Here is a 23317-nt window from a genome sequence, read left to right as displayed (position 1 = left end):
AGTCTGAGGGCTCTAAAGATATATAGTGGACTCAAGTTTATTCAGAATGCCCCTGGAACCTGGTGAAAGTTGTACATGGAATGTTTACTGAATTGAGCCAAGGAATCCCAAGGATTAATTCACATACACTAAATCTGAGGCTTTATTATTTTTCTTACTTAGAGCATGTTGGTATCAAGGATCAGATACCCTCTCAAACAATTTCAAATGAAAAGAGTGGTCACTGAGAGGACACAGGAGGCTATCATTGACCCCCAAGGACAGGCAGGGGGTAATATTGGGTCACAAGGGAACAGAAGAGGCTCTCTGTCCTTTCAGAGCTACAGGATCTCGTCTCTAACTCTTTCTGCACGTCAACTCCATTCTCCTCTTGGCAGACTGGACAGACCACTCTACAACACTCTTATTTTCTCTCTTGCATAATACATAGGCTTGCTGTGATTCCTGCTTTGTCATACACAGTACTAGCTACTCTCTCAAATAATGCAAGATCTTTCACTTCAACTCATGCCTTGAGAGACTATGTCTCTCCATTCAAATTATTTCAAAAAAGAAGCTGAGAGGCTTGCCCAGAACCTAGCCCAAAGTCATGTGTTCATCCTTGGGCCAATCAGCCAATAAAGAGCCACAGTAAATGATAAAGGCCCTGATGCTGGGAAAGACTGAAGGCAGGAGAAGGGAATGACAGAGGACGAGATGGTTGGATGGCATCACTGACTAAGAACGTGAGTTTGAACAAGCTCCAGGAGATAGTGAAGGACAGGGAAGTCTGGCATCCTGTCCATGGGGTCTCAAAGAGTCAGACATGACTGAGCAATTGAACAACAACTGAAATGATATCAGTAAGACTTCCTGGGTCCCGTTCTTCCATCAAGAAAGAAGTTTCAGGGAGGTCTGCATTGCTTTTCAATGACTGGGCATTGGTTGGACTGTCATCCCTAAATGAATGAATACAACAATGTCTACAAAAAGCAGTGAAGGATATGGAGACTACAGTTCAGGTATTCAGTGTGGACCTACAAGTCAAAGTGTTGGCTGTTTCCCAGGGGTTTCACAGGAGGCCCTTGGATGCTGCTGAATTTAGATCTCTGGAGCAGTGGGAACTTGTGGGATCAAGCCCCTTGAAGGTTGGCTCAATCTCTGTTAGAACATACACTTGTATTTGTGTTTCCTTCCCAGGAGACACATGAATGGAGTGGAGAGGCCAGGCTGGACATTTCCAGTCTCCTCTCCTAGTAATCAGCAGCAGTATTACTTGAGTTGAGAAGGTGAGGACCTGGGGCAAAGAAAGAGAGTGAGTATGAAGGGTGAGGATCCACGGAGTCAGGGGCATACCCACTAAGTCACGTAGAGGATGCTGGAAGGGGACACTGAAGGTCAGTCAGGGCAGGTTCGAGCTAATGCCACAAGCTGATGCTTGGGCACTGTGCCTTCCTTCTGAATCAGTTTTTTCAGCATAAGACACACTGTGGTATCTTCTGTCTTAATTCTCCACTGACCTCTTTCATCCCTCTCCATGGACTACCCCAGTTTTCCATTCAACTGATGATGATTACCAAATCCACAATCCCTCTGGGAGAGTTTTCCACAGAACGGGGGTATTCACTCTTTGCCACAGAGATTTGGTAAGGCGCAGAGGATGGTGCTTTGCAGGAACTTCAAAGACCTTCAGATTTACAGACCACTGCATCTGCTTCTATCATCCTCATAGACTTAAACATTGGAAGACTAATACCCTAGTTTTCGATGGGGAACCATGTGGCACCTCCAGCATGTCCCTTTCACTGTGTTCCCCCCTCTGTCTTCTTCTTCTGCCTTCAGGAGACTCTTACTCACCCTTCAATGCCCCGTTGAAAAGTCTCAACTGCAAAGCCTTCCTTGACTTCACAGCCCGAACAAACCTCTCCCTCCTCTGGACTCCAATACCCCCTCCTACCTCTCACGAAGGCAGCATTTGTCATGCTCTACTTGGGTCTCTCGGACAAGCCTGGGTGATCCGTGGTGGCAAGAACCACATCCCCTTCAGTTTTATGGTACTCGACACCTATAGCCTCTGAGGATTTGTTAAAACACCTGCGCTCTTTTATCCCACTCATTCTTTGTGGGATATTCAGCAAGACCCAGTTTCCCTAAAGCTTAGAATGTGCATCTCTAAAACAAGGTCAGAAATTAGTTTCACCCTGCCTACTTGAATCCCAGGAGACCAGTGATGGTGAAAGCTTCGCAAATCCCAAAGAACTACAGGGGTGTGTGGGGATTATTCTGAATGCTGATTGCACTGCTTTCAGGGACACCTGCTGACTTGGCCCAAGACAGAAGGGCATTGCAGCCACGCATGTTTTTGTTTCAATGGTCGGATTACAAATCGTGAGTTGCCCTGAATACTGATGCCAGATGCACCTCCTTTGCCTGTGTGGATCATCCCTTCGTCCTGGACAACAACCTCACAATAGCACCTGCCTAAAAACTCAGTTTATCCTTGTCCCAACCCACAGGGCACCGGTGTGTGAAACAGTTCTTCTCAAGCCCTTCGTTCATTCATTCTCTCACTATTTCAGCGCCCTTCCTACCTGAGACAAGCAGGAGACGCAGAGCAGGAGGTGGTGAGCGCTCTGACAGGGCCTCGCGAAAGTTCTCAGTTCTCAGGAGAGAGGGAGGACCCGCAGGGGGCTCCGGGGAGAAGCTTCCTGCGGAGGCTGACACCTGCACTGCCTCTTGAAAGACAGGACTAACCAGAAGCCCTTGAGGAGGATGGGGAGGGCTTTCCTTGCGGCTGAAACAGCCTGTGCAGAACCTGAAGGTGAGCGAGAACTGGGTATGCTCTGAGAACAACAGATTGTTCAGAGCGGCTGGAGTGCAGAGCTAAGGGGTGCGTGGGCAGAGATAACGCCCGCACAGGAGGCAGGAGCCAGGCGGGGAAGGATCTGATGAACCGCGACTTAGTACTTGCTGAGAGAGATATCTGAAATTCCACCGCTAACACTTGCCGGAGGTCACGCAGTTAGCCTGCGGAGCAACACGTCCCAGGCTCCCCGGCCGTGCTCTTTGGCATCCTTTACTCTTACGTAGGTGGCGGCTGCCTCTGGCCACGCGCCAGCGCGAGCCCTGAGCCTGGGCCGGGAGGCGGCCTCCAGCGCCGGCAGGTCCTGCGGCTGCCCTCAGAGCCTCTGAGCTGGGACCGAGCAGCCGCCAGGAGGCCGGCAGCCCACGGGGCTCCCCAAGACACCCCTACCTTCCCCTCCCTGGTCAGTTTTCATTTTTCCGAAAGCTGTATTGGTTCAGGGGCCAAGAAACACCCATCAGGACTCCCCGCCTCCCTAGGCGGGGGCTCTGCCTTTTGTCATCCCTCTCGGGCGTGGGGGTAGGGGTGGCGGCTGGGGGCTGGCCCCTGTCGTGTGAAAAGCGCCCCCCTCCCGCGCCCCCTCCCCGCCTCCCTGCCCACCCGCAGCCGCAGCCGTGAGCCGGCTTCCAGCAAGGAGCCGGCGAGCAGCACAAAGGAAATGGCAAGAGGGTGAGTCACCCTGAGGCCCTGAGGCTCTCGCTGCCTGGGCTGCAGCCCACAACAGGACCTTTGTGCTGCACTGCGGCAAGACCAGAGGGACAGCCTCGGGGAGGCGGGCATTTCAGGGCGCTAACGCCCGGGAGGGGGAGGAATCTCCACCGGAAGGAGGATCAACTTCTGGGCGCCGCCACTCTGCAGAACCATGGCTGGGGACGCTCAGTATGCCGCTAGAGTGACCCGTGTACCACTTGTCCAACTGCTTGTCCCCTCCGAGAGCACACCCTAACGGCAGAGGTCTATCCCCTTCAGACCTCCTTTCACTGTGGGGTGAAAGGCTAGAGGCCTGGGGCAGAGCCATTCAACTCTCTCTTCCTACCACAGCCCTTAATACAGCATTGAGAAGATGCTGGAGATGGATACAGGATGGGTGGATGGCTAGCTAGCTGGGTGGGTGGGTGGATGGAGGGACCAACAAATGGATGGAATAATTCATTCACACAAGCACAGCATGTGAGCAGCTAGCCCAACACTCTGATTTCACAAATGGGGAAATGAAGGCCCAAGACTTGGGAAGGCCTGGAGACAGATCCCACAGCCAGGAGGTGGCCGCTCTAGATTTTGGGTACCATGCTGCCCGGCCTGCTTTGCTCAATCATGTAACTGCTGTAGTGTGGCCCAGGGAACAGGTGCAGGGCGGGATGGATATGTGAACAGAAGTCAGGGTGGTAGAAGCCCCTGTGTGGGTAAGACAATCACCAAGGTTAAGGTCAGGTCCTAGGGACTTACTGGTGAGTGAGGGAGAGAAACCAGAGCAATGAAAGGCAAGGTTCCAGGCCATAAGGTGATCGAAATCTCTTGGCCTAGGCTAGTCATAGGGTTTAGTAATATGGGGGAAGAATGAGCATTTGTTGAGGACCTCACATATGGCAAGCATGAATATTTACTCCTTTGCACAACCCTGAGGGTGGTATCATTCCATATAAAGGAGCCTGGGAGACCAGTGCCCATTGGGACAGTCAGCTGCCAGCTCTGTCAGGGCTTCAGAATGGCAGTCACCTGGTGGGGCCATCATGTGACAGGATTGGGTTCTCAGCCTGGCAAGCCCAGACACTCAGTATTTTCCTCAGAGAGGGTCCACCTCTCAGGACTAATTCACCTCACTGTCAGTGTCTGACATGTTACCAAGAGAGTGAGGCGCAGAGGATCTGAGCTCTTCTCCTGGAGAAAAGATGAGTCTGTAAGGCTGGCAGGGGGCACGGAAGCAGAAGGAGAGGTTAAAAGCCAAGCCAGGGAGCTCTGATCACCTGGGGCCCTCGCTTCCATAGTCGGGTGGCCTGCCCTGAGCTGTACAGCTGAACTCCTGAAGCCAGGCACACCCTGCGCAGCATGCAGACAAGGCCTTTCTCCATGGCCTTTTCTTTCCCAGTTCCCTTGACAGTCATACTCACCACACTCCTTCCAACAATCTTCTTTCAGTTCAAACCAAATCAACAGACTAGTCAAAAGCTTCAGACCAGCTGTTACAGCCACGCTCTGGAGACCACACCCTGGACTCCCTGATGAGATTCAGACGGTCCAGAAGTCCTGCCATCTCTTGGCAGACCAAGGCTTAGACAGATGCAGTCCATATGTGGCAAGCATCACTCCCCACCTCTGGCATTTCCCAGTTCCTTACAGAAGCTGATTTGAATTTAAGGATGAGGGCACTGGACTTCCACCTCCACAGACTTCCTAGATTATCCAATTTAAAGATGAAGAGTTTAGAAGCTCAGCAACTTGCCCAAATTCCTCCCAAAATAATGGCACCAAGATTCAAACCCACTCTATTGTGGACGATTCCCCTCAAGACTGTTAACGACTGTTGTTGTTCTTGTTCAATCACTAAGTCATGTCCAGCTCTTTGCGATCCCCTGGACTGCAGCACATCAGGCTTCCTCGTCCTTCACCACCTCCCAGAATTTCCTCAAACTCATGTTCATTGAGTTGGTGATGCTATCTAACCATCTCATCCTAATGATACTAAAGGCCACCAATGGCTGAGGGCCTGCTATGTGCCAGGGATATGCGCTTGGCACCTTACGTAGGTTTTTGTTACATATTTCTCTCAGCAATGGCAGAAGACTGTTCTCAACTTCATTTCAAAGGTGAGAGTGAGCATGAGAAGCAGGAAAGAGACTTGCTCCAGCCAGGGTGACTGTTCAAGTGCTTAATTTCAAACCAATCATGAGCCTGTCTACCCAAGCTCTTTGCCACCCCACTCCAGGGCAGAGTTAAGCAGGATTTTTGCAATAAGACCCCCTTCATCTCAACAGTACTCCTGGTCCTGTCCTGGGGAGGAGAAGCCTGCAGCTTGGAGCAGGAGAGGTAGTAACAGCAGGGTTACCAAAGTCCAGAGTCTCTCCCTCTGAGTTGTTGGTCTAGGGATTAGGTCTGTATCAGCTTCCCAGAGAGGGACAGGTTCAGGCTGCCTGACTTCCGATGACTAATACATTGATTCACCTGTGAGATACACCGGGCAGAGGAGGCAGTGTTTCAGAGCACTGGCTGGGTCTGAAACTCTGTCCCTAGCTTCCTATTCCTGAGACTTTGGACGTGTTACTTACCCACTTTGAATCCCAATTGAAACTGGGGGAAATAAAAGTCAACCTGATGGGGTGACTATGGCTTAAAAAAATATTTGTGTGTGAAATGCTCAGTTCAGAGGTTGGTGTTTAGTAGGAGTTCAATAAATGGTAATCCCTCTAATTTTCATTATCACTATTAAAACTGGACTTGGTCAGCTGATAAGGTCTCCTGCCTGGTGGGTGGATCACACATTCCAGGCCAGAAGACCGCTTGCTAGGAAAGCCTAGGTAAGAGGGCAGGGCCTGAGCCCTCAGTACCTGATATAGCAGGATGAGGGGTGAGAGCCTTGGACCCCACTTCCTCAGACTTCCCAGGTTATCAGTTTAAAGGCGAGGAGTTTGGAGGTTCAGTAACTTGCCCACAGTCTCCCCTAAATAACAGCACCAATATTCAAACTCACTGGTCCCTCCCACCCCCAGGGTATTTCTGTTTGAACCCCAGTGTTGGAAGTACTCTTATCTTCTCCTGGATGGAGCTGTTCATCATGACAACACTCTCCTTTCTCAGTACTCCCTTCTGACGGAAAATCAGGCCTGGGGCCACCTCATCTTTGCAGCCCCTGGAGAGTAACATCGTGTGCCCCCTCCAAGACCCTGATCAAATGTACCTTTCTGTGTGAGGCCCCCCCAGCTGCCCTAGGCCGAGGTAGACCAACCACATGCTGATGAGCTCATCGCAGTGTCTGAGACAGAGAGCAGAGGCCTACAGAAGTGGCTGTTGTCTTTCTGGAGCTTGAAGTCTAGTGGGACAACAAACAAAGCCCAGAAGTAAACCCCATCATTACAGCTTCTGGTAACTGCCCAGAACGGAATAGGCAGCATGATGTAATAGACAATAACGCTAGGAGTGATGGGGTCGTCAGGAAAGGCCTTTCTGGGGAGGTGGCATTTACCCTGAGGCCGGAAGGATGAGATGGAGCCAACTTTGCCAAGAGCAGGGAACAGAGGGTTCCCAGCATAAGGAATAGCTTTTCCCTCCCCAGGAGGGAAAGAATTTGGTGTGTTTCTCATTGAGAGAAAATCTGCTGGAGCAGATGGAGGGGCTGGGAGGAGGCGTAGCAGTCACACACAGGCAGAGGCCTCAGTCCTCTGTGTCCCAGCTGGATGTGTGATGGTGAGAATAAGGCCGATCGTCTTTCACTGAGCATCTACTGTGCGCCGCATCCACTATGCGTAGACACTTTGCATAGACTGTCTCAGTTCCTCTCCACTCTCCTGCCACTTCCGTCCACTACTCGGTGTCCTTTGTGCTCATCTCGCTGCCTTGCCGGTGCTCCTCTGCAGGATTGCTTCCCGTCCGCTCTGTCCACTCCACAGCCCTCGTTAGACTCTAAGTGCCTCTGAAGGTGTCTCTGGACCCAAATTCCTAGCCTGGAACAGGGTGCTGCCATGTCTGTGGCGTTTTCAGCATCACTGCCCTTCATCTGGTCCTGAGCAGTTTTAATTTGGGGGATCAGTAAGACACTGAAATGTTTTAGGTAAAGTTTGTAGGAAACACACCAGGCATCCTGATGTAATGATTTCAGAAAGCCTCAGTTGCATCAGTAGCACGCTCAGAAATATTACTTAGGTCAGCCAGTTCCGGGACCTTCTACACAGGGAGCGAATCTCACCCCTTTGTGTGTTAGTGTCTATTGCAAAGCGTGGCAGTCCCAGACCTGCCCCCTGATGGTGGAGGTCTAGACAGGTCTAGACCATGTTGCAGAGAACAGGGATGAGTTTGTGCCACTCAACACAGTCACAGAGCACCTACTACATCCAGACCCAGGCAGATGTTCTGTTGAATATAAACATGAATTCAGTGTCCTTAGTCACAATATTACCAGGCTGACTGAGCACAGTGTTCTAACGGCAGGACTGGTTGCACCTGGTGATGGGGAGGTGAGTGACACAGCAGGGGCCAGATCACAGAGAATCTTGAATGCCAGGCCAAAGGCTTTGGACTTTAGCATGTAAGTAATGGAAAAGCAGGGAACCCAAAGTGTAATTTTTTTTTAACTTTTTTTTTGAGGAGAGGACATTGCTGTTTTGAAAGTCATTCTGTGAAAAAAAGTAAAGAAAATAACTGACAAGTGTTTAGGAATAATTTTTTTAAAGTGTGTTCAGAGGATGGCATCCCTGATGGTAGGGGCTTGGAGCAGCCCACTTCATTCACAGTGTGAGCAAGCTCTGGGGCTGGGAGACACAGAGAGATCAGAGAGGGATCCATGTTGAGGAAGAGGCTGGGGGCAAGGGTGCAGGGTGGCCAGGGTAGGACTGTTGCTATGGAAATGTCAGTCAAAGTTTACCCAGAAACCCATGGTAAATGGAACAATACTGGCCTGAAGTTGAAATCAGGTTCCAATCCAATTTTAGTCACGATAAACTATGTAACTTAGAATAAGTCACTTTATTCTCTGAATAACTTTCTTCAACTGAACAATGGAGAGTACAACCTCCAAATCTTGACTTGTAATAGATAAAAAGATGTGAAAGGTACTTACTGAATGTGAGTATACAAGGTCTTCCTCCAGGTGGTCAGTTGGAATGAATCTTTTTCCCCCATGCATGTTCCCATCTTTTTCATCATATGACCTTAGACTGAGCCCTGTAACTCCTTAAGGCCCCTCTAGCTCTATGACAGATTAGGATTTTATCAGATTAAGTTGACTCAGGTCTACAGAATGCCGAAATGAAACTATTCTCCTAAAAAATATCATAGTCAGGTCTAAATAATGGAGCCATGTTGCATATTTAACACATATTTTACCAAATCTCAGCAGACTGTGCAATGTATTCTGGTTTGATTTTCAAATAAAAGTGTTATTTATTTCTTAAAGGCAGACAGTAATGAAAAGGCAATTTTGTTCTCTGGCCATTAAAGATGGACTATATATAGTATCCTACCTGTAGGTCTTCTCACCCTTTCCAGCTTGAAATTTTCTTCACTGAAATTTACCACAACCAGTGGAGATGGTTTGTTTTGAAAGTACAACTCTGAGAAAAGAGAGAGTGCCACCCAGAAAAAGGGCAGATGGAGGGAATGCACAGCCACCAGGCAACTTTTCCAGGGTTGTTAGAAAGACATCCGCAGCTCTTTGAGGGAACTCTGACCAGAAGGTGATGAGACAATAGTGACCTGGAGCCGGGGCTCTGCGTGGCTGGCATCTGCGTGGCATCTTCTGTGCATGGAGCCTTGGTCTCCAAAGGAGCAGACCATGTGTGCTCCCACCTTCCTGCTTGGGAGCAGGAGGAGTTGGACTCAGAGGTTCTCTTGTTTCTTGAATCACCAAACCAGAGTTCAGAGATCTAAAACAGATGTAAGATCATCCCAGTGTGAAGGGTATAGTTAATTTACAGAACGGATGCTTCTACTTGTAAAATCTTTACTGTGCTTTTCTGTCTGACTTGGGGGCAATTTTGGGAAAGAATAGCAAGGTTGAGGAATGCTACCCTCACATGAGTGGGGGAGAAAAGACATCATAAAGATGCAGAAGATAGAGATTTGGCCTCAAGAAGACAGAGAGAGAAGCTCCCCAGGGACCATCGTCTTCTCTGGATGCTCAGGACAGGGGTGCCAGAACTCTACACAGATGGCCAAGGATGGTATCCCAGCCTGGGTCCTCACAGCAAGCAGCTCTGCAGCACAAGCTGGTAGTTTATCTGGGGACGTGATCCCAAGAAACAGGAGAAAGGCTGGGGAGGGTAAAGGGGAACGAAGAAGAGCCAATCTGAGGATCAGTCCAGCAGGAAACCAGAGCTTGAACCTGGGGCCTCACAGAGAAATGTGAAGGGAGTATTTATCGACCACTGGTTCTCACTGAGCACAGGCCACCTCATGAGTCATAACCCCCCTTTCCCCTTCTATTTCCAGATTTTCACCAGTGTCCGAATGGAAAAATTGATTTCCTCAGGCACTCTGCAGATGGTGGCAGAGGAGCCTAGGGGCAAGAAGGGAGAGAAAGGAGGCGCGGAGCAGTTGCAGCAGGGTGGGGGTGGGGCAAGTTCTGGCTGCATGACAAGAAGGGCTGACAGGATGGATGCGCTCATCAAGTTAGAAAAGTCAACACTTGGTGGCAAGTGAGGATGGACTCACCGGTCAAAACTGGACTCCCAACCCACGGATGGGGAGCGGGGTAGTTTTCTGTTTAATAGTTTTAGAAGATTCTAGAAAGACAATTTTCTTAGAAAGGAGGAGAGAATGGGAGAAAAAAAGAAGGGAGGAAGGAACAAGAAAGGAGGGAGGGAAGGAAAATTGCTAGAATCTCAGGGAGATGCAGATTCAGTCCTGGTAGCAGTGTTAAGTTGCTCAGTCATGTCCAGCTCTTTGCTACCCCATGGACTGCAGCCCTCCAGGTTCCTCTGTCCATGGACTTCTCCAGGCAAGAATAGTGAAGTGGATAGCCATTCCTTTCTCCAGGGGATCCTCCTGACCCAGGGATTGTGGGTCTCCTGCATTGCAGGCAGATTCTTTACTGTCTGAGCCACCAAAAACAAACCTAGAGTTTTCTCTTTGTATAATTACAAAGCTAATTCATGCCTAAAATATTCCAACACGTAGAATATATAGTGATTAATTTCTCTTCTATCCCAGATCTCAGTTTCTCTCCCCAGAGGTAATTACTGTTAAGAGTTTCTTGTGTATCTGTCCCCAGATATTTTATGCATATGAACATATGTATACTTCCGTTTAAAATCACAACTTAAAACACACTTTCTGTTTTCATTTTCTGTTTCAAAGATTGCTTCACATGAACATATGTAAATCTAACTCATTAAAAAAAATCCTACATAATCTTCTAGAAGAAGGAATTATTGAATTAATCTCCTTTTTATGGACAGGAAGTGGTTTTTTCTTTTTTTTCTTCATTGATTACAATGAACTGTTGAATATTCTTGTGTGTCATTTGTACGCAGATGTAAGAAATTTCACATTTCTGGGAGTGACCAAAAAAAAAAAGTGTGTGGTTAAACTTTGAGCAGAGATTCCCAAGTTGTACCTGAAGGATTCTTGAAGATGTGTGCTCCTACCCTGGAGGGGACAGTGCCTGCTGGGGTTCCCAGTTCTCAACACTTGGTGATCTTTACAAATCTAGTAAGTAAAAAATGAATCTCCTTGTTATTTTAATTTGCATGTGTTTAATTGTGAGTGATACCCAACACTTTATCATGTTTTTATAAACCAGGTGTTTTCTCTTTCTGAAAGTGCTTGTTTAAGAGCCAAAATAGCAGACACACATATGCTTGGTGTACAGGCCTGAATGAATCATGATTGATCTAAAAACCTGTTGTGCCAGACGTGGAGGAGAGAACAGGGGGCCAAGGCAATACAGCCCCTGTCTGCAGCACTTAGGTCACGGAGGGGGGCACCCAGACACCAAGCAACGGCGATAATGTGTGATAATGTGCTTCGGTGTCACAGGACGAACTGGAAAGTGCCCCACAGGCAGCAGGCTAGCCCTCTGACCTGCCGCACCTTCCCAGCACAGCAAGGGAGGGTTAAAAGAAGACAAAGTGTTCTTCTAACTTTGGAGCAGAGTGTTCTCAGTAGGAGGCAGTGGGGCCACAAGTGTGAAGTCCCCAAGGTGAGAGACAGCATTAAATGTCAGAAATTCGGAAGGGGTGACAGTGGGGGCAGGGTATTAAGAGGGAAGCTGGGGAAGGAGGAGAAGAGAGAGAATCGTGAACCAGCCCAGTTTGCCAGAAACTAAGGAGAACCCAGGAGCCCCCTGGCTCATCTGGACGAGTGTGTTGCCCCAGGGGCTGAGGCCGCAGGAGGGGGCTGCTGATTAACTGCTCTAAGGATTTGGGACTTTTTATCTGAAGGGCAATAGTGGACAATTAGAGCTTTCAACAGGGAAGTGATATGTTAGGGTCGAATTTCGCGAGGTTCGGTGTTGTTGGGAGGAGGAAGGAGGGGGCAGTGCGGCCAGGCTGGAGCCAGGGAAGGAGTTTGCAGCGTCACAGGTAAGACCTGAAGCTGCCTGGAACCCGGGTGGGGTTGGCAGTGAAGACAAGAGCCACGGGCAGGCTAAGAACTACTTAGGAAGGAGAAGCAGCAGCAGGGTTTCAGGACCGACTGCTGTGGGAGTGAGGGAAAGAGGGGGAGCTCTGGGCGGTGCTGGTGTCCTCTGAGATGTGGAGCAGCCTGGGGTGGTGTTGGGAGGAGGGAGCAAATGGATCAGAATTCAGTCTGTGGAGGCCAGGGGCCTGAGAGACATGCTCACGATCACGGGCAGGAGGCAATTTCACTATCTGGATCTGCATTTCAGGAGAGAAGATCAGAATGGACATATAGCTCGGGGCCACTTCACCTTAAGAATGCTACCTGGTGTGTGTAAGAACCCCCACAGATGGGGAGGAAAGCCTGATTTAAGGCTGTAAAGATAATGACATTCATTAAAAACAAACTGAGAAGACAATTTTACAAAAGTTCTAAGTAATTCACTTTCAGTTCAGTTCAGTTCAGTCGCTCAGTCGTGTCCGACTCTTTGCGACCCCATGAATCGCAGCACACCAGGCCTCCCTGTCCATCACCAACTCCCAGAGTTCACTCAGACTCGCGTTCATCGAGTCAGTGATGCCATCCAGCCATCTCATCCTCAGTCGTCCCCTTCTTTTCCTGCCCGCAATCCCTCCCAGCATCAAAGTCTTTTCCAATGAGTCAACTCTTCGCATGAGGTGGCCAAAGTACTGGAGTTTCAGCTTTAGCATCATTCTTTCCAAAGAAATCCCAGGGCTGATCTCCTTCAGAATGGACTGGTTGGATCTCCTTGCAGTCCAAGGGACTCTCAAGAGTCTTCTCCAACACCACAGTTCAAAAGCATCAGTTCTTCGGCGCTCAGCCTTCTTCACAGTCCAACTCTCACATCCATACATGACTACTGGAAAAACCATAGCCCACTTTAGAATAACTTAAAAATATTTAGTGAAATTGTCTTGTATATGTTTTAACAGGCTCTGCCAGAGCCTGTGTATATACAGAACGAGGGGTCAGTATCTGGAAAGACTCTTCTAGATACCCTTCAAGTCCAGGCTGCTTGTCAATAAGTTTGTGCTCACTGGACACAGAGTCAGGAGGGAGAATCTGAGGGTGGAGACCTCAGAACACAAACACCCAACATCCTCAGCTGCCCAAGCCAGGGACGCTGCTGGCCTGGGGTCTGGTGACCAGGGCCCTCCCTGAGATGCAAGCTCCTGGTAGAGCCAGGGTCTGTTAGAACCGGGAGATGTCCTCGTCCCTGACCACAGTGAGGCCCTATTTTGCTGTGAAAGTGCTGCGTATGTTGTGAGAGAGCAGGGCGCTTGCTGCACAGATCTGCAGGGAACAGCAAGGCCAAATAAGCTGATAGGGCTTGAGGAAGCAGGTCACAGACTGCTCGCCAGGGCTGCAGGCTTGCTCCCTCCCTGGAGGCACGTTGCTATGTGTCTGCTAGGGCTCTGCGTCCACTGATCCCAGCTGACTTTGGGAAGTTCACCCCATGCACTTGTCACTTTGCAGAACAGGCATCAGAGGCCTGATCTGTGCGAACAGACTGCCCGGGAGGGTTGCCAAGGGAAGCAAGGGAAGATGAGGAAGTCCTGCCCATCAGAGAAGGTACTGGCCCCCTTTCCCGGTAGGCAAAATGAGATCAGATCCTTCAAATGTGTACATCATCTTAGCTTCTCAGGGTGGCATCACGGACAGTGTTCCCTTGTCAGAGAGGAGCATATTTGTCCAGTTTCTTGGCCAATAAATGATGAAAATGGGGCTTGGTCCTGGGTCTCTTCTATTACTTCACCATCCATTCAACAGTTGCTGTTTCCTGAGCCTTTACTAATCCTTTCCACTGCCCAGGACAGAGAGAAGAGTGAGGCCCACAGCCACCCTCACAGCACTATGCAGACACCTTCCTCAGTGAGCACACCAGCATCCTGCCCTGGACCAGCCTCTCACAAGGACCCCCGCCCCACCCCACTTGGGCACCAACACCTAGTGCTGCGGTGCCCTCTGCACAGACTCCTCCTCACCCACCTGGGGTCTGACGGTCTGCAGGGGGCTACCCACTAGGCAGGGGCTTCCCAGGTGGCGCTAGTGGTAGAGAACCCACCTGCTAACGCAGGCGGCATAAGAGACTCAGGTTCGATATCTGGGTCGGGAAGATTCCCTGGACCAGGAAATGGCACCCACTCCAGTATTCTTGTCTGGAGAATCCCATGGGTGGAGGCACCTGACAGCTACAGTCCATAGGGTCGCAAAGAGTCAGACAAGGCTGAAATCACTTAACACACACACACACACACACACACACACACCCTAGGCAGACTCCCTCCTCACTCCACTTAGGGTCTTAGAGTGTCTGTGCCAGGGTGCACCCCACCCCCAGCCCCTGAAGACTCTCTTCTCACCTGTCTCAGGCCTGACTCTCCACACTGGGCCTCCTTCCACAGGAGACCCCTTTCTGAGCACATGTGGTCTCTCCTGCACATGGGGCCACCCTCCCACATTGACAACTTCCTCACCCCCATGGGCCCCAGGACCCCCACCCCCTGTGAGAACCTCCTCCTTACTCTGGTTAACTCTGCCCTTTTGCTCTGGACACTGCTCAGGTGTGGAGGCCTATTTGGCTCCACCTCACTCGATCCCTTCTGGACAGAATTGTCTGGAAAAGGGAAGACAGCTCTTTCTTGTGGTCTCTTACTACACCCATCGTCTCCTTTGTTCACACTGGTATCTCCATGTCCCTAGGGCTTGTTGAGTTCTCCAGTTCACTGAGGTCTTTGTTGGGTCCCACCAAGTCTTCCCTGCCTCTGATCCCGTTTCTGCACCATCTTTGATGACCCAGAGTTCTTCAAGCGCCAAAGCTGTTGGATTCTGTTGGAAGATGTGAAAGGACACCTCTGATCACCACTCTGCTTTGTCACCCCCTGCCGTGTCATGGGCCCTGCGTTTCCATTTGGAGCCAGACAGCTCTTCCAGGGTGTATCTGGTTGGGCCAACCTCCCCATGCTGGGCTGTAGACAAATCTGAGTGACAGATACCACGTTGTGTGTGGGATTCCCTGCCCTCTTCTTCTTAGAATCTGTACTTACCAGACCAAGCTTGCAATGCCCTAACTCCTGTTCTCTTATGATAAACCTCTTAGGGGGCAGCTGAGACCCCAGCATGAACGGACTTCTGGTTGCCCATTGCCAGATATTTCTAACTCTGGCTGCGGGTACAGTTTGCCCTGAAACTGGACCATCTGCAATTATCGGGCCGAGATAACTGTCCTTGGACTATCTCCCTCTCCCTCACTGTGCTCCAAATATGGTGGGTCCTTGCTTTGTTACCTGGCCGTTGGCTAAGACTCTTGCAGTTCTGAGGAATGAGGACTTGAAAAGGCTCATGGAAGAGACAGACCAGGGCCCATCTGCCACAATTCAAGTCCACGCACACCTGAAAGGCCACCTGGGATCTTTTCCCTCCCATCTACCTCAGCCTTTAGCCAGCCCAGAGGAAATTAGATTCTGTTTTCTCCTTTTATGATGAGTTAAGGAGGAATATGATGAAGGGACATTTAAGCTACCTATGATCAGGTAACTTGTCTATGGAGATTTATCAGACCATGGCTAGGTCTCCAGGGAGGGTTGGGAAACATTGCCAACAGACACTGAGTCTTGGAGAAGCCTTCATTGGCCTGGATCACCCAGTTCCACTGTTTCATTTGCCGTCCTTTACAATTTCTGATTCTAACACAGAGTGGGCGGTTTTTAAAAGTTGACAAGAGAAGGCACATGCTCAGTTTATGAGCGTGTGGAGAGAAAGCTCCTCCTGCAGAAGGGAAGAGAAGGAGGGTGGCCCAACTGCATCCGAGCAAGTCAGGAGGCCTCCGCCCCATGCAAGTCCTGCTGGGAGTCCCAGGGAGTGACTCCACCTGCTCTGGGACTTCCCCTCTGTCCCACGGGTGCCGCTGCAACACTCAGCAGTGAAGCCCTGGCCCAAGAAGTGGAGGAAAGCGGGGAGATGGAGGGGAGCATCTGTTCTCGGGCACCTGTCTTTGTAGCTCCTGGGCAGCAGGAGCACGTAGGGGGAGGGGCATAATGCACCACCCTGTCCCGGGATGCCATCACTCCCTTTGGAGGGAAGGCTATTGGGAGGGCTAACCAATAGGACCTTCCGTAGCACTGGACACGATCTATATCTGTGCTGTCCAACAGGATGGCCATTTAGCCATCCATCTGTGACTCCTGAGCCCTTGAAATGAGGCTAGTGTGGCGATGAACTGAATTTTCTGTTTTCTTTAATTTTAATTAATTTGCCTTTATATTTACATAGTCATGTGTCGCGAACGGCTACCATATTGGACAGTGTGGCCCTGGGCGATGCGCTCCTCTGCTGGGCACTCTCATCTCACTCAGGTGTTGCTAGTGATGGCCTGGATTCCTTGAGGCACCAAAAAAGTGGCTTGTGGGTGAGTAGAGAAAACACCTCTTCCTGAATTATGCTCCATGACAGGGGTCCCAGAGAGTGCTGTTCCTGCCTTTTTGGAAAAAGCTGGCTCTTTCTGTGTAATTACAGTGTCTAACTTTCCACTGGGTATGTGAGACCTCAACAGGGTCTGGAGTTGGTATGCAGGCTCCAGAGACCTGTGACTAAAGCATCCTGCTGCACAGACTCCCCAGCCCTGGGCCATCTCTGCTCAGCAGGCACCCTCTCCCAGGAGACCCTCAGCATCCTGCTATACCGTTCTCCTCCCAGGTCTGAAAACCAGCTGCTCCCTTCAAGAAGCTTTCAGGCTCCTGAGAAGACACAGAAATTGCTTGGCAAAGGTGGAAATAAAACAACTAAGCCAACAAGGGCAGCCAAGGAGAGAGCAACTCTCTCTGGAGCCGTGGTCCTCAAAGTGTGATCACTGAACCACAGCACCAGCATTAGCTGGAAACTTGCTGGAAACACAAGTCTGCTCAGACCCAGACTGTTGAACCAGAAATTCCAGGGGAGGAGCCCAGCAATCTGTGCTTTAATGAGAATTCAGAGGCTCTCAGAATGTGAGAACCGTAGGGCGGAGATGGGTGGGGCAGAGGGAATAGGACTGACTTCTCAGAAGATCCCAGAACAAGCTTCTGGGCCCTGAAGAGGAGCGCAGGGCAGTGGGGAAGGAAGGCATGTCTAGGCATAGGCCCCGCACCACATCCCACAACTGTGTCCACGCTCCCCATACCTTCTGATACATATTTAATAATCTTGGAATCATCATTTTGTAGACATTACATTGTTTAGAGTAAACGGAAAAGTATTCTTCAGAGTCAAAATTGCTTTAAGTTTTTTATTTTGTATTATTTTATATTTTATTTTGTATTTTGTAATTTATTTTGTAAATTAATAATGTTGTGATAGTGTCAGGTGAACAGTGAAGGGATTCAGCCATCCATAAACGTGTATCCATTCTCCCCGAAACTTCCCTTCCATCCAGGCTGCTGCATAACATTGAGCAGAGTCCCATGTGCTATACAGTAGGACCTTGCTAGTTACCCATTTTAAATATAGCAGTGTGTACACGTCCATCCCAAACTCCCTAACTATCATTCCCCCTGGGAACCATAAGTTTTGTGCCCTGACTCTGTGAGTCTCTTTCAAGTCAAAATTGCCTTGTAAAAGAATTCTTGGTTGCACCTGATTTTGTGTTCTAAATGTAAGTGAGGATTCTCTTTATGCTATTTTTGAAAGTTACAAAATTTACCTGATGAACTCACCCAGTCTCTTTCCTTTGGCTCCTTTAAAGAAAGTATATAACTCTTAATGCAAAATGTCTATTCAAAGAAATCAAAGATGTATAGCTAAGACACTGCTTATTAATAATCCTCTTCTCTTGGACATTTATTTCTCCATCAGCTCTATTTCCCCTGCAATCTACCTATCCACCTTCTCCCTCCAACCCCCTATATACTTCCTGGCATTGAGCAAGGAAATCAGGCAACCAACTTGCTAAAACTATAAAAAGGTAAAGATAAAGATCTAAGTAAGAGACTTCCTTACTTCAGTGTGCTTTTGTGCATGCATGGTACATGGAAATTTCATTATTTAGTGAAAAAAGCACAGGTTGAATCCTAGCTCCACCTTTTACTAATGAGTCATTAAGCTCTAAGTCTGTGCTTCCTCTTTGCCATGCCTTTTACATGAGGCTAAGGATGATGCTTTTGAACTGCGGTGTTGGAGAAGACTCTTGAGAGTCCCTTGGACTGCAAGGAGATCCAACCAGTCCATTCTAAAGGAGATCTGTCCTGGGTGTTCACTGGAAGGACTGATGCTAAAGCTGAAACTCCAATAATTTGGCCACCTCGTGTGAAGAGTTGACTCATTGTAAAAGACTCTGATGCTGGGAGGGATTGGGGGCAGGAGGAGAAGGGGACGACAGAGGATGAGATGGCTGGATGGCATCACCAACTCGATGGACGTGAGTCTGAGTGAACTCCGGGAGTTGGTGATGGACAGGGAGGCCTGGCGTGCTGCGATTCATGGGGTCGCAAAGAGTCGGACACGACTGAGCGACTGAACTGAATTGAACTGAAGGATGTGTTGTGAGTGTTACATGAAATAATCACATGTGAAGTAGCTGACACTTAATAAACATTATTTGTTTCTACCTTCCTTTTCTTCTTTCAGGATAAACATGGAAAACATGAAAACATCTCAGACTCCGAACAAGATTAATTTGAGTCTAAGACAGCAATGTACTGTGACCTTAGGTGAATTATTGAATGGCTCACCATCCCAGGTTCCTCATCTTTAGAATGAGGGTGGGAAAAACCATACCCATCTCAAAGGGTCATCCTGAGGATTAGAAATCTTGATACATGCCAAGGTCATGAAAGAGTACCTAAAGAGAGACCACAGCAAGCACGGAATGGTAGGTCAGCTTGTGTTGCTGACGTTATTATTATACTCAGTTCTCAGCTGTTATGGACAATGAGATTGTCAGGGCAGTGGCCTGTAGATCAAAGATCTTCCCATGCACTGCAACCTCCAGAGCCTTGGTCAGCCTCTTGGCACTACAAAGCTATTTCCACGAAATAGACACTCATGTTCCCTCCAGAACCTCTTTCTCATTCCTTGAGTTTTAAAAATTATATATTCTGAGGAATTTTGATGGTTTACCTGATCTTTATCACAGGACAGCCATTTCCCTACAGATCTCATGAGACAATTTGGAGAAATTAACGTTTTGGGAAAGGGAAGCAGATTGATCAGTTGATCAGTTCTCTCACTTCGTTTCATAAAAAAAATTAGGATGACAAAGCCAAAGAGTCTAATTTTATGCTAGTTCTCTATTTTCTTTTAAAATTATTATCACTCAGTTCAGTTCAGTCACTCAGTCATGTCTGACTCTTTGCAACCCCATGAATCGCAGTACGCCAGGCCTCCCTGTGGTATGATCAATCACTCACCTAGAGCCAGACATCCTGGAATGTGAAGTCAAGTGGGCCTTAGAAAGCATCACTATGAACAAAGCTAGAGGAGGTGATGGAATTCCAGTTGAGCTATTTCAAATCCTAGAAGATGATGCTGTGAAAGTGCTGCACTCAATATGCCAGCAAATTTGGAAAACTCAGCAGCGGCCACAGGACTGGAAAAGGTCAGTTTTCATTCCCATCCCAAAGAAAGGCAACGCCAAAGAATGCTCAAACTACCGCACAATTGCCCTCATCTCACACTCTAGTAAAGTAATGCTCAAATTATTATCACTAATCCCTCAAAAAACTGTTTGATTCGGGTCACCAAGGGCTTCCCAGGTGGCACTAGTGGTAAAGAACCCGTCTGCCAAGGCATGTGACATAGAGATGAGGGTTCGCTCTCTGGGTTGGGAAGATCTCCTGCAGAAGGGCATGGCAACCCATTCCAGTATTCTTGCCTGGAAAATCCCATGGACAGAGCCTGATGAGCTACAGTCCATGGGGTCGCAAAAGAGTTGGACAGGACTGACACAGCTTAGCACGCACAGGTCACTAAATTAAATAAACTGACCTTTGGTCAAATGGTTTTGTGGGTCAAAATACTGTTCTGAATGAAAACTTGTCTTTAGATTGGGGCATGGGCTATTTTGATAGAGAATTGTTGAGGATATAGATAGATTTCTACTTAGAGAGTCTTGGCTTACTTTTCTTACCACTGAATTGCCTGGGATGGAAATCCCAAAGGTTCTCCATAGAAGTGAATACTCTTCATTGGTAACATTTTGTTCAGAAGTAAGAGGAAATCTAGCCCTTCATCTTGGAATTCTGCGTCCCTTTGTCTCATGTTTTATTACTTAATCCCAACTTTGTTTGTTTGGTATTTGTTTGTTTTCCTTCCTCCAAATCAAGCAATGTGATTCGCTAACTTCTTGCCTCTTAATGGGGTACAAATAGCACCCCCACACACACTTCCAGATCCATCCACTCCTGCAGGACTCTTCCCAGGACAAACCCACCTCCCCAAAGCACTCTGCCCCAGACATCTGATGTATGCTACCTGACATGGTCTTTGAGTTCGTGGTGGTAGTTTAGTAGCTAAGTCGTGTCCAGACCTTTATAACGGTATGGACTGTAGCACTCCAGGCTCCTCTGTCCATGGAATTTCCTAGGCAAGAATACTGGGTTGGGTTGCCATTTCCTTCTCCAGAGGATCTTCCTGACCCAGGGTTTGAACCCGCATCTCCTGATTGGCAGGTGAATTCTTTACCACTGAGCCACCTGGGAAGCCCACGGTCTGAGTTCAGTTCAATTCAGTTGCTCAGTCATGTCCGACTCTTTGCGACCCCATGGACTGCAGCATGCCAGGCTTCCCTGTCCATCACCAACTCCTGGAGCTTGCTCAAACTTAGGTCCATCGAGTTGGTGATGCCATCCAATCATCTCATCCTCTGTTGTCCCCTTCTCCTCCTGCTTCAATCTTTCCCAGTGTCAGGGTCTTTTCAAATGAGTCTGAGTAACTTATCTATAATATCCAGAAAACATCCTACTTCTTTATCAAAATAGAGTTCTTTATGTGTGGTTCCCAACTCTGCCTACACACTCGAATAACTTAAATAACCTATCTCTTATTAAATGCAGAGATGAGGCCCCATGGCCACACCAATTGAATTAGATACTGGAAGAGTGGGGCCCATGCATCAGCATTTTTTCAAAGCTCCCCAAAGATAGCTGGGACTGAGACTCACTACTATGAACGGACAAAGCCTAAGTGAGTCTTTGTTGTTGTTCATTGCTAAGTCATCTCCAACTCTGTGACCCCATGGACTGTAGCATGCCAGGCCTTCACTATCTCCCAGAGTTTGCTCAAATTCATGTCCATTGAGTCAGTAACACTATCTAACCATCTCATCCTCTGATCCTCTTCTCCTTTTACCTTCAAGCTTTCCCTGCCTGAGGGTCTTTTCCAGTGAGTCGGCTCTTCACATCAAGTGGCCCAAGTATTGGAGCTTCACCTTCAGCATCAGTCCTTCCAACGAATATTCGGGACTGATTCCCTTTAGGATTGACTGGTTTGATCTCCGTGAAGTCTAAGGGGCTCTTAGGAGTCTTCTCCAGCACCACAGTTCAATAGCATCAGTTCTTTAGCACTCAGCCTTCTTTATGGTCCTGCTCTCACATCCATACATAGAGACCTGCAAGATATCCCCTAGGTATGTGAGGACCCTCGGAAAGAGTCACAGAGGCAACATGCCATGGGAAGGTGTGATAGTGGTTCCTAAGCATAGCATGTTGGGAAGAGCCTTTCACATTGCATCATATGATCTGAAAATTCCAGACAAGTGTCTTCAGTTCAGTTCAGCTCAGTCACTCAGCCGTGTCCAACTCTTTGCAACCCCATGGACTGCAGCATGCCAGGACTCCCTGTCCGTCACCAACTCCTAGAGCTTACTCAAACTCATGTCCACATTGAGTTGGTAATGCCATCCAACCACCTCATCCTCTGTCGTCCCCTTCTCCTCCCGCCTTCAATTTTTCCTGGCTTCAGCGTCTTTTCAAATGAGTCAGGTCTTTGCATCAGGTGGCCAAAGTATTGGAATTTCAGCTTCAACATCAGTCCTTCCAATGAATACTCAGGACTGATTTATTTTAGGATGGGCTGGTTGAATCACCTTGCAGTCCAAGGGACTCTAACATCCTAAACATATCTTTTATTGTGGTAAAATATACATAACATAAAAGTTACCATTTTAACCATTTTTCTGTATACAGTCCAGTGGCATTAGTACACTCACATTTGTTGTGCAGCCATCACCACCATCCATCTCCAGAATTCTTTCATCTTCTCCACCTGAAACTCCCCATTAAACACTAACTGTATCCCCCACCCCCCAGGTCCAGCAACCACAAACTGTACTTTCAGTCTCTATGAATTTGACTGCTCTAAGTACCTCTGCTGCTACTGCTAAGTCGCTTCAGTCATGTCCAACTCTGTGCGACCCCAGAGACGGCAGCCCACCAGGCTCCGCCATCCCTGGGATTCTCCAGGCAAGAACACTGGAGTGGGTTGCCATTTTCTTCTCCAATGCATGAAAGTGAAAAGTGAAAGTGAAGTCACTGAGTCGTGTCCAACTCTCAGTGACCCCATGGACTGCAGCCTACCAGGCTCCTCCATCCATGGGATTTTCCAGGCAAGAGTACTGGAGTGGGGTGCCATTGCCTTCTCCCTAAGTACCTCATACAACTGAAATTAAACAATATTTGTCCTTTGGTGTTTGCCTTTTTCCACTTAGCATATAGTCTTTGAGTTCACCCATGGTGTAACAGGTGTCAGAATTTCATTTCTCCCTTTTTAAGTTTGAATAATATTCCATTGTATTATACCACATTTTGTCTGTCCCTGAAATTTGCTATCTGAAATGTGTATTTGCAGTGCCTGTGGGTGCCTATTTACTCACATCTTTACCAGTATTTATGATCTGATACTCTAGTGTTTGCAAATTTTGTGAGTATAAATATGATTTTGTAATTTTACTTTTTGTGTACTTATTAATCTAAAATTTTTCCACTCTGGGACTTGCTCCCACATGGGCTTTGATCATTTTTCCACTGCATTTCCCATCTTTTTATTTCTGGTCTACAGGAGCTACTTGCTTGTCCTATTGACTTCCATTAGTTTAAGTCACTGCAAACATTTTCCCTTCACCTGTTGCCCTTCTTAAATCTTTATCTAATGCATCCTTTGTTGAACACAGAAATTTAACATTGTTGTAGCCAAATGCATCACTAATATGTTTGCCCT

At 48.3% G+C, this 23317-nt stretch overlaps 1 long non-coding RNA gene across 3 annotated transcripts; it reads left to right on the top strand.

Moving 5' to 3' along the window:
• Positions 1-2667: 2667 nt before the first annotated feature.
• Positions 2668-23049, top strand: LOC121816689 (uncharacterized). 3 transcript variants are annotated; one of them, XR_009597991.1, is made up of 5 exons: positions 2668-2800; positions 11023-11200; positions 12378-15397; positions 16403-16538; positions 18731-23049. It is a non-coding gene; the product is annotated as an uncharacterized LOC121816689 (long non-coding RNA). The 3 variants fall into 3 exon arrangements; XR_009597989.1 differs by having other exon boundaries at positions 11023-15397; XR_009597990.1 differs by lacking the exon at positions 18731-23049 and adding an exon at positions 16826-18711 and having other exon boundaries at positions 11023-15397.
• Positions 23050-23317: the final 268 nt, after the last annotated feature.

Source organism: Ovis aries, chromosome 1 (assembly GCF_016772045.2).
Source record: "Ovis aries strain OAR_USU_Benz2616 breed Rambouillet chromosome 1, ARS-UI_Ramb_v3.0, whole genome shotgun sequence".
In the NCBI taxonomy this organism is placed as follows: domain Eukaryota; kingdom Metazoa; phylum Chordata; class Mammalia; order Artiodactyla; family Bovidae; genus Ovis; species Ovis aries.
Note: the sequence above shows the minus strand (reverse complement) of the source record. Positions and strands in the feature narration are given on the sequence as shown.